At 45.0% G+C, this 9,938-nt stretch overlaps 1 long non-coding RNA gene across 3 annotated transcripts in view; it reads right to left on the bottom strand.

The window, feature by feature from the left end:
* Positions 1-512: 512 nt before the first annotated feature.
* LOC144316395 (uncharacterized) overlaps positions 513-9,938 on the bottom strand; it is a 40,441-nt gene continuing 31,015 nt past the window's right edge. For 2 of the 3 annotated variants that reach the window (XR_013382322.1, XR_013382320.1), the window contains 2 exons: positions 4,471-4,637; positions 513-3,762 (listed from right to left, as the gene is read on the bottom strand). This is a non-coding gene — a long non-coding RNA (uncharacterized LOC144316395). The remainder of the gene's footprint in view (positions 3,763-4,470; positions 4,638-9,938) is intronic. The other variant, XR_013382321.1, reaches the window with a different exon arrangement.

Below are 9,938 nucleotides of genomic sequence, written 5' to 3'. Positions count from 1 at the left end.
CAAGGGGGCAGAATGATGAAGGAGCAAGGATCTTTCCGCTCAGGCTACTGCCCCCGCACTCTCTTTCAAGGTTTTAGTACATTTTAAACTACTTTACTGTTAACTTATACAAACAAATAGCAGGTGCCTGGTGGAAGAAGAAAATAATGATTCAAGTGTAAGACTCATTTTCCTATTGATTTCCTTTCTCTTTACTTCCTTTTGACCTCAGTGGAAAAGGCACAAGTCTCACTATTCAAAGAGACCATAACTCAGTCCTCACTCACAGACTTTAAGAAAGTGCTTAATATTTTTCTTCTTATGTCCCAGGGAACTACATTTCAGGTGTTTAATCATCTTTACAGCCCCTAGATATTTGGGATTTATGGGAAGCATTTAAACTCAGTAGAAAAAAATGAAAACAGTGTGTCCTAAATTCAGGGTAAATTTCAACTCTTGTTATGGGTGTTAATTTATGATTTGACAATGATTTCAAGGCTTTCTCTCATATCCTCTGAGGCTTGTATTTTCTTATTATTCAACCAGGTTTTATTCTCAGTGTCAAATGAATCACACATTCAATCACACAAAGCATAATGTCCCTTGCCCCATACACATAACCAGAGTCTTAGTCTATGGAGTTATGAACCCCCTGGGAAGAAGACCGAAGTAGTCCTTGTGGTATCTCATTCCCCCTGGTGATGAAAATGCCTAATCCTTCAAAAGACTGTTTCTTTTTTTTTATTACTGAGATATAATTGATATACAATATTATATTAGTTTCAGGTATACAGCATAGTGATTTGACATTTGTATACACGGAGAAATAGTCACCACAATAAGTCTAGTTACCACCTGTCACCTTTACAAAGTTAATACAATGCTATAGACCGTATTCCCCATACTTTAGATTACATTCCCGTGACTTATTTACTTTATAACTTGAGTTTTATACTTCTTAATCCTCTTCCCCACCCCAACTGGCAACCACCAGCCTATTCTCTGTATCTGTGAGTCTGGGTTTTATTTCATTTTATTTTTTTGTTATGCTTTATTCCACATGTAAGTGAAATCATGTGGTATTTGTGTCTCTCTCTGTCTTACTTATTTTATTTACCATAATACACTCAAGATCCGCCCGTGTTGTCACAAATGACAAGATTTCATTCCTTTTTATGGCAGAGTAATATTCCACTGTATACATACACCACATCTTCTCTATCCACGCGTCTACCGATGGACACTTAGATTGCTTCCCTATCTTTGCTATTGTAAATAATGCTGCAATTAACATAGGGGTGCATATGTCTTTTTGAATTCGTGTTTTCGTTTTCTTCAGATAGATACTCAGCAGTGGAATCGCTGGATCATATGGTAGCTCTATTTTTAATTTTTGGAGGAAACTCTACTGTTGTCTATAGTTGCTGAGCCAATTTACATTCCCACCACAATGTATCGGGGTTCTCTTTTCTCCACCTTCTCACCAACACTTGCTGTTTCTTGTCTTTTTGATACTAGCCACTCTGACAGGTGCAAAGTGATACCTCACTGTGGTTTTTATTTTTATTTCCCTGATGATTAGTGATGTTGAACATTTGTATGTATTAGTTTGTTGGCCACTGGTATGTCTTCTCTGGAAAAATGTCTAGTCAGAATTTAATTTAATTCTTTGTCTTTTTGTTATTGAGTTTTATGAATTCTTTATATATTTTGGATATGAATCTTTCATTGGATAGATGGTTTGCAAATATCTTCTCCCATTCAGTAGTTTGTCTTTGTATTTTGTTGACAGTTTTTCTTTCACTAAGCAAAAACATTTTAGTTTGATTCAATCCCAATTGTTTATTTGTGCTTTTGTCTTTCTTGTCTGGGGAGACAATTCCAGAAAACTGTTGCTAATGCTGATGTCCAAGAGTTTCTTGCCTATGTTTTCTTCTGGGAATTTTATGGTTTCCAGTCTTACATTCAAGTCTAATCCATTTTGAGCTGATTTTTGTATACGGTAAGATATGTGCCAGACCCTCTGATGGGCTTTTCTTCAACATTACTTTATTTTACTGGTAAACAACTTGTGAAAATATTATCTTACTTTTACAAAAAATAAACCGAAACTTAAAAGAGATTAAGAGAATTAACTCATGCTACTTAGCTAGCAACTTGCAGAGCTGGGATTCAAAAGCAGGTCTATATTTTCTCCTAAATTCAAGAGTCCCCAGCACTTTTCCACTGATAAGCTTTCAGCTTCTGGAAGCCATTTGTATTGATGCTCACAGTCCTCCCTGAGCAGGAGTGTATGGTGGTGGGCACGCTGCAATTTTCTCCACCTTCACTGCCTCTCCTGGCCCTGACATCACTCACTACTTACCATCCCAATGAGAAAGATAAAAGTTGAGCTGCCACACTGCTTATTGCCTCAGGCTCATTGTCGAACAGACCTACTGGCACACCACCTCCTTACCATCTTGGAAAAAAGCCCTCCCCACTCAGAGACTCAGAGGCTCTCAGGAGTTTTGCCTTGTTCTTGACTCTGCAGAGCCACTCCTCAGAGGTGAGGTTGTAAAAGAGAAGGCTCCAGATTGGGGTTCCAGTGAAACTTGCCGCTGGACTACTGTTCCAGTTTAACTAATCTGGAAATTGAAGCCAATTCTTCTCTATCCTCCTACCGGACTAGGAAAGGCCCCTGCAGAGGCCTGGGAGAACAGAGTCTTCTTAGCTTGTAATAGTTCTGCTTCCTATGATGAGCATGATCCATGCAGGTGCAAGGAAACTATAAGTTCAAAGGCTAAGCTGCTATTGAAACACTTGAGTGCTTGAGAAGCAGGAAGAAGGATAAATCATGTTTTAACAAACGAACATTAGCCAAACAGCCTCATATAAGCCCAGAAAGTTCCAATGAAGCCAAATGACACCCTTCCCAGTGGTCATTCATCATTCAGAGACTGTCGTTGGTGGCTCAGTCTGATCCCATCCTGATCATCATCCACCTGACCAATGGTTTCAAGGACTGCTCCTGGAAGAGCTGCCAGTAGTCACTCACAGCAGTGCCAGGAAGATAGCTCTTTTCTTTCTTCCTCTGTCACTTAGCTTCTCCAGGAAGAAAGGCTTAATGCAGGAACTTCTGAGACCCATGGGTCTCATGACTCCCAAGGTAGCTGGGTGTAAGATCCTACCTGCCTCAGGTGCAGTCAAATCTCTGTCCCGCTGTAACCAAACAGAGGGGCAGGTGCCAGTCTGAAGAGTGAAAAGTTGAAGCATAAAGTGGTTACAAACTACTAAAGAAAAGACAAGCACGCTGTAGTAGGTTTAATTGTGTCTCCCTGCCCCTCCACCCCAGAAAAAAAAAAAGAAATATTCACATTCGACCCCCCTGTGAATGTGACCTTCCTGCTTTAATTTCAGGCTTCCCACCTCCAGAACTATGAGAGAATAAATTTCTGTTGTTTTAAGCCATGCAGTAGTTCTGTGCTACGGCAGCCCTGGGAAACTCATGCACACACCGTGGCGTCGGGGGGACCACAAGATGATATGGAAAAGCAAATCACAGAAGACGAAATGCAAATACAATAAAAACATAACCAGTGTTCAAACCTCAATGGTCACAAAAGAAATATGACTCAAGGGGGCCTGGGTGGCTCAGTCTGTTAAGCTTCTGTCTTCAGCTCAGGTCATGATCTCGGGGTCCTGGGATCAAGCCCCACGTCGGGCTCCCTGCTCAGCAAGGAGCCCACTTCTTCTTCTCCCTCTGTCCGCCCCTCTGCCTACTTGTGCTCTCTCTTGGTCTCTCTGTATCAAATAAATTAATAAACTCTTTTTTAAAAAATGTGACTTCAAATGATGGTATGCCTTCTTTACTTTTCAGATGATTAAGAAGAGTAACAATGCCTGGTGTTGGCAAGAGCGTGGGAAATGCACATCCACATGCTGCTACTGGGAATGAGTGGGAACAAATTTCCCAGAGACAAATACAGTCATGCCCACCAGAAGCTGGAGCGATCATCATATTCAAGGAAGTAATTAGGGAAGTGTGCGAAGATCTATGCATAAGACTATTTTCATTAAAGCACTGTTTATAAGAGCAAAGGAAAGAATTCTGAGTTCAAACAACAGGAATTATCTAATAACTTGTTATGCTCACACAAGAAAATTACTGGGAAGCCATTAAAAATGATGATGATATATATATATATATATATATATATATATATATATATATATATATAAATTTTTTTTTTAACTAGTCATCTTTTATTGGGTGTTAGTTCTCAATTAGGTGATGAAAGGATTCAGGGGTGCCAGGCAAAGGTGATCAGGATTACAGAGTGCATCCTCCACAGTGGTAGGTGTGTGGCTGCACATGTGTGAGTTTGGTGTATGAAAAGCCATAGTTGAGAGGCACATAAGCCAGCACCATAGAAACCCCAGGAATGATCCATCTCTTCACACTGACATACAGGTTGAAATACCCAAAAAAAAAAAAAAAAAAGGAAATACCCAGTAGCAAGTAACCTCTTTGAAATGCTCCAACAGTGCCCTGAGGGGCGGAATTCCACATCGGCATCCAGCTTGGCAGCTCCCTTGTGTTGTCATCCTGAGTTTCATCTTCACTGGCATGCTTGATGCCATCTCGGAGACCTGGCTGTCTGCTGTCAATGTCGATCCTTATTTATGGACAAGGAGAGACATTCATAAACATTGCCAAGTGAGAAAAGCACAAAATAGTCTAATATAATTGTGTGTATGTTTGTGTGTTGGAAGAGAGAAAGACAAAGAGTCAGAGAGACCAAGGGTGTATCGTTTGTTAACTGTCTGCAGACCTTATAAATCATTTGGCTTTTGAATTTTCTAAGTTTTCTAAAAGGAAAATATTTTTCTTAATTCTAAAAATTAGCTAACCTACAGTGGAGTCAACCTACGGAGCCATGTTAGTTTCCAGGGTACCATATGATGATCCAACAGTTTCACACGTTACTCAGTGCTCATCACCACAAGTGCACGCCTGACCCCCATCACCTGTTTTCTCCAGCCCCCAGTCACCTCCCCTCTGATCACCATCCATTTATTCTCCATAGTGAAGAGTCTGTTTTGGGATTTGTCTCTTTTTTCCCGCTTTGTTCATTTCTTTGGTTTCTTAAATTCCACATAGGAGTGAAATCATATGGCATTTGTCTTTCTCTGGCTTTTATCGTTTAGCATTGAAAATAAACACTTTTTAAAAAATAAATGCATGCCTCAAAGGAATGAAACGGATTTGAGCGCCACTTCCCCATATTCCTGGAGGAGGGCTCTGGGGCGCTTTTCCTACACTCCTTGGCTCAGCGCAGGGCCTGGAGCATCCAGAGCAGGCCCTGGTACAGATTGAGCCAAGTACACAATATATTCACCTGCGTGCTTCGTGACTTGGCCATGAGGCCTTGAACACACCCTCCCAGACCTCCTTCTTTAGCCTCCCAATCAATTGGTTCTTCCTTTGGCCCCCATTTTGGGGGTTTCCCGGTTCTCTTTACTGCTTCACCCTAAGTTCGAACCGGGTCTAGCAAAAGAATCAGCGCTTTCATGTGCTTTCATGTTGCAGCCCTGCCACCTGTAGAAGGGGCCCCTTTCTCACCACAGTGCAAGCCCCACGAAGGCAGGGCATCTGCCCACTGCGCCTCTGGAGCCCAGTGCTGTGCCTGAGCCACTTGTGCTATTGACTTGAATAACACCATTTCCAGAAATGAAAGGGACTTGGCAAACCAATGACAAACCAACTCTCTCATTTCATAGATAAGCAAACGAAAGGCCCAGAAAACTGACTCATCACCAGTGGCAAAATCAAGCAAGAAGCTAGACCTCCTGACTCCTAGACAATGCTCTTCCTACTACATTACACCAATGGGCCACAGGATACCTCCCCCCCACCCCACCACCACTACCGTAGTGTCGGAGGAAACTGAGAACTTCCCTTAGAATCTTCAGGAAGCCCAGTGCCTTCACTGGACTCCTCCCACTTTCTCCTTCCCACACATCTATTCTTCAGGCCCTTTCAACAGGAGCAAGCTTCCTTACCCAGTGCCTTTCCATGAGCCCTGGCTCTGCCTTTGCCTGTCCTCCCCCCTCCCCACATACCTTTATCTGGTCCCTCTTCAATGTCTTTATGCCTTCTGGCCTCATTTTTTGGCACCTCTCCACCTTCCAAACCCATGTTCATGCCTAACTACCTCCCCCTGGATCTGGTGAGCACCCAACTTTCCCTGCAGGGCACAGCTCCCACTGTCCCAGCTTCAGTCCAAATGCAAGTGCTCCTGACCCTCTTCCCAAAGTGCCACCATCGTCCACCTGCACAGAATCCCTCTCCCCCTGCCCTGCCCTCAGGCAGCAAGGCGGTCCGCAGCCAGCCCAGCCTCCCACCCCCAAATGCAGGCCCTGCTGCATCTCCTCTTTCATCTGCTGAGATGTGAGAACTTCATCTCCCAGAAAGCTCACCAGGACTCTTCAAGGACAAGACCTCTGTTACCACTTACAATGGTTCAGTTTCAACCCGCCTCCCCACCCCCTCCCCGTGTCACCTCAGGAGACAAACGTGGTCAGGACGAAACTCAAGAGTAGGACCAAAGGCAGAGGATACAAAGATGAATGAGGATGGTGGCTTCCCCTTGAGCTCCACAGAAGCCAAGCTTCTCAGAGACGTCTTGAGGTGCTGACGGGAGGCCAGCGGCCAGGCTGAGAGGCCCCTCCCTGCTTCACCCAGAGCAGCTCTACACTCAAGTTTTTTAAATAGATTTGCAATACCTTCAGATTACATTTAGCAAAGGGCCCCACTATTGTTAAAATCGGGGCTTAAAAAATACACCAATCTGGGGTTGCTAAAGGAAGAACGGAGGTCAGGCTAAGGCACAGGTTCAGTTTTCATGACTGGAATGTAGAGTGATTCTTTCATTCAACAGATGCTGAGCCCCTGCAATGCCCAGATGATGAGCCCAGGTCATAGCAGAGGTGGGAGTACCTGACATTCTAGTTAGGACTGCTTCTGAGGATTGGGAGCCTGTCCTGGCCTGTGTTCCCGTTATCGAACAAGCCACCCCAAAGGCAGGACTGAAGACAATAATGATCCCTTATTTAGCTCATAAATATGCAGCTTGGACAGGGTTTGGTGGAGACAGTTCATCTTGACTGTGTGCAAAGGATCATTCAAAGGCTCGCTCCATGTGCCTGGTAGTGGATGCCAGCTGTTGGTGGGCCCCAGCTGGAACTGTCAGCTGGAACATCTAAACGTGGCCATCCACATGCCTGCCTGCTTCCTTGCAGTAGGGTGGCTGGATTTCAAGAGGGAGCAACCCAAGAGACACAAAGGGAAAGTTTCCAGTTCCTGAACACCTGGGCCCAGGAGCTGGCACGTTGTCACTTCCCTTATAATCTATCGGTGAAGGAGTCCCAGAGCCTTAGAGTCAAAGAGAGAGGGCACAGACCCCACCTCTTGATGGGGGAAGGGTCAAAGACCTCTACAGTCATGTTTTCAAGTGGCTACAGGCTACAAGTTGAGAAGAAATGACTCCAGCTATGGAGCGGAAGAGTAGTAAGGGTTGTAAACCCAGCTTAACCACTACCCTGCCCTCCAGAAAACATAATGGTAGAAAATATGGGCTGTAGGGATGCCTGGGTGGCTCAGTGGTTGGGTGGCTGCCTTCGGCTCAGGTTGTGATCCCAGGATCTGGGATCGAGTCCCACATCAGTCTTCCTGTAGGGAGCCTGCTTCTCCCTCTGCCTATGTCTCTGCTCCTTTCTCTCTCTGTGTGTCTCTCATGAATAAATAAATAAATAAATCTTTTAAAAAAATGTGGACTGTGGAACCATTTATGTTGGACATTTGTACTGTCCCCCGGGGCAACGTGCAATATGCTTCCGCCCTCTGACTATGGCAGCTCTTCATAGTTTGAATATGGTACCTTACCTGGTGCCCAGTTCCAAGCATTGCCTAGGCCCCAGACTAAGGATTTGCATTTGCATTTTTCTCACGTATTCCTTCACTGATTTGATCCCCAGGCCCTTTTACCAAGCTGAGCAGCATCCCTAGGAAATGTGCACACTTGTCAATGTTCCTTGGAGAAAAAAAATCTACCCCTCTCTCAGTGCTCAGATCACTGATGAGCACCATGCACCCCCCAGGCATCATCGCCTCTCCATTGGACACCGTCCTGGTGTCTCCAGCAGTTTCGGGTTCTGCGAACACATTCGGAGTTGGCGGGAGCCTGAAGCCTTCCCTCCTGTGATGCTCTTCAACCCTGGCTCCTCAATCATAGCAGTGCAATTCCGCCACTGTTAGGAGGACAGCCTGTGTGGAAGCAGCAGACAGGGCTGCAGAGTGAGACTCCACACAGTGCCCTCTCTCAAGGGCCCCTCAGCCAAAGGTCCCTGTTGCCAGAGGGATCACAGGGAACGCAGGCAGGGAGGGAGCTACGGCCAGCGTGGTGATCTTCCCTGAGTCCTACACACACAACAGGATCATGAAATCCTCTCAACGGAGGCCAATATCCGATTTCGCTTCTCCATGCAGACCAGCTCCCAAGGAAGAGCGGGCCCATCCAAGAACGCGGTTGGCTCCTAAACTGACAGGTGGTGGCACAGGGCTAGGTTTATTTGGAAGTACCTAATTAAGCTCCAGAGTAAACTAGTCATCAAGGTGTTTAATTGGCAGTATGTGACCATTAGGAGCTAATTAAGTCGTTGCCTCATACTCTGATTAATGTTTGTCATTCGACCACTGCGTGGCTGGTGCAAGTTTAAAGAAAACAGAAGGTCCAGCTGGACAGTCCCTAGACCGTGGTCCTAACTGGTCCCAGCACCGAGGCAGGGCCAGCAGATGGAGCCATGTGTGGGACCCTGCAGCTCATTCTACGGCCCAGGCCCCGGGAGGTCCTTGAAATCCGTTGAATAAGAGGTTATTGAGCCAGGCAGGCGGAGGGTAGTGCAGAGACTGGCCAAGCCAAGGTTCAAATCCTACCTCTGCCTCTGACTACCTCTTGCACCACCTGGCTTTTCCCAATTGTGATTTCTCTTCTCTGTGGAATGAAGACCGGTAACACCTACCTCACACAGCTGTTGCTTTAAAATAAAAATCAAGTACCTTCAATCTCATGTTCAAAGTGGTCCAGTGACTTCCCATCTCAGAGTGAAAAGCTAAAGCGCTCACAGTGACATGAAACAGTTTTCATAATTTAGCTCCTTCCCCTGTTCCCTTCCCTCCTTATCACTCTACCCTCTTCTCCTACTACTTTCTCCTCCCCGTCCTGGCTCTGGCCACACTGCTCTTTCTGTTGTTCCTCGGACACACCAAGCACTCTTCCACCACAGGGCCTTTGCACTTGCTGTTGTCGCTGCCTATAATATCTTTTTTCCCAAATGTCCACATGGTTCACACCCTCTGTCTTTGTTCAAGTGACCTTTCCAAAGAGATCTCCTCTGACCTCCCTATTTAAGATTTCTATGCTCTTTCCACCTAAAATAAAATGCTGGAGAATACTGTCCCCCATTCCTGTTTTATTTTTCCCACTTAATCCCACCTATCATGCAATATATTGCAGTATGTTGTGCTTACTTATTGTTTTGGAACGTCTACCCCACTCTAATACAAAACATAAACCCCATGATAGCAGAAAAAAAAAGTTTCATCTGTGTAGCTCCACCTGCATTCCCATGCCCAGAACAGTGCCCAGCCAGTGGTAGGCACTTGATAAAAATGTGTTGAATGAATGATTGAATGAATGAATGAATGAGCATTAAGTAAGATTAAAGCTTGCGGGGCGCCTGGGTGGCTCCGTGGTTGAGCGTCTGCCTTCAGCTCAGGTCATGATCCCAGAGTCCTGGGATCAAGTCCAACATTGGGCTCCCCATGGGGAGCCTGCTTCTCCCTCTGCCTATGTCTCTGCCTCTCTGTGTGTCGCTCATGAATAAATAAAATCTTAAAAAAAAAAAGATTAAAGCAT

Source organism: Canis aureus, chromosome 6, assembly GCF_053574225.1.
Source record: "Canis aureus isolate CA01 chromosome 6, VMU_Caureus_v.1.0, whole genome shotgun sequence".
Lineage (NCBI taxonomy): Eukaryota > Metazoa > Chordata > Mammalia > Carnivora > Canidae > Canis > Canis aureus.
Note: the sequence above shows the minus strand (reverse complement) of the source record. Positions and strands in the feature narration are given on the sequence as shown.